Source organism: Hibiscus syriacus, unplaced genomic scaffold (genome assembly GCF_006381635.1).
Source record: "Hibiscus syriacus cultivar Baekdansim isolate YM2019G1 unplaced genomic scaffold, ASM638163v2 tig00111650_pilon, whole genome shotgun sequence".
In the NCBI taxonomy this organism is placed as follows: domain Eukaryota; kingdom Viridiplantae; phylum Streptophyta; class Magnoliopsida; order Malvales; family Malvaceae; genus Hibiscus; species Hibiscus syriacus.
In genome coordinates, this window is record NW_024063146.1 from 2,193,930 (window position 1) to 2,195,460 (window position 1,531).

At 37.4% G+C, this 1,531-nt stretch overlaps 1 pseudogene; it reads left to right on the top strand.

Moving 5' to 3' along the window:
• Nucleotides 1-282: 282 nt before the first annotated feature.
• LOC120166936 lies at nucleotides 283-1,326 on the top strand (annotated as a pseudogene).
• Nucleotides 1,327-1,531: the final 205 nt, after the last annotated feature.

The following is a 1,531-nucleotide window of genomic DNA, read 5'->3' on the forward strand; positions in this document are numbered from 1 at the left end:
CTCTTTTCTCAGATCATTCTGGAAGGCTCAGTCCTACAACCAGTTGAACAACCTCCAACTGTACTAATTTAGCTTTTTGCTTCCATGTAGTGTCAAGTGGTTAGGATCGCTTCATAGAATTCTCATGAATTAGCTCCCTATTTTTTTATATGAAAATGCTTAAAAATGAAATGCAGATGCAAAATGCAAATATGAAAATGCATATGCAAAAATATTGATCCCAACGATGGATATCATAGAACAATTTTCTGTTTCGTTTTTAGATCCTTGTTTTTGAAAATGATGACCATGGAAATCGGATCTCACATGCTATCTCATCAGGGTGCTATTATCAAACGAATGTCTGTGAAGAAATGGTCGGTATGTATGTCCTTGTGTAATAAGACAAGAACATTGACTCTTAAAAACTTAGTGTTGATAGAAACTTAATTGAGGTGTTTGCAAAGGATGTCGATAAGGGAGCATGTTGTCCTGCTGCAAGCAAGAGCCTTTAGAACTGAAAATCAATATGCCATTGATGATGTCATTGTTGGAATGTTTGCTTGATTCAAATGGTAACTGGTACCGAGCAAGCAAAGTTTCTCTTAAACAGATCTTAACCTTTGCAATGCAAAAGAAGATGTGAGAATAAGGTTCATTTTATCATATAAGTTTGTAGATCGTGGACTTCGGTCATTAAGTGTTGCAAGAGCAGTCCAGGAAAAAAAACAAAAGAAGATGCTGATACTCCTTGACAATTTGTTGGTTTGTTGCTCTATTTGATCCTTATAGGTATGACAGTGTAGAGACCATTCGTAGAGCTCTTAATCTTAGTGTCAATATCAAGATAATTACGGGTGATCAACTTGCCATTGCAAAGGACATTGGCCGACGACTTGGAATGGGAACAAACATGTATCCATCTGCTTCTTTGCTTAGTCAAGACAATGATGAAAGTATAACTGCCCTCACCATGGAAGAGTTGATTGAGAAGGCAAATAAGTTTGTCGGAATCTTTCCGGAGCAAATACGAAATTGTGAAGAAATTGCAAGAGGAAGCACATTTGTGGAATGACTGAAGATGGTGTTAACGGTGCTCCTACTTTGAAAAAGGTTGATATTGGTATCGTTGTGGCCAATGCTACTGATGCAGCATGGAGCGCTTCAAATATTGTTCTTACAGAATCTGATAGCTGGAAACTGAAAGAAATTTTTGCCACCAAAATTGTGCTTAGAGGTTACATGACATTGATGACTGTCGTTTTCTTCTTGGTTATCCATGATACCAACTTCTTCTCAAACAAATTTGGTGTAAGATCTCAAAGGGACAGAGAGGATGATGTGTGATTTATATTTTCAAGTAAGCATTATGAGCCATGCTCTAATTTTTGTGACTAGATCACGTAGTTGGTCTTATGTTGAGCGTCCCGAACTGGTACTGGTCACTGACTTTGTTATTGCACAGATGGTTGCTACTTTGATTGTTGTTTATTCAAACAGGGGATTTGTAAGGATTTAAGGAATGGGATGGGGATAAGATGATATCATATGG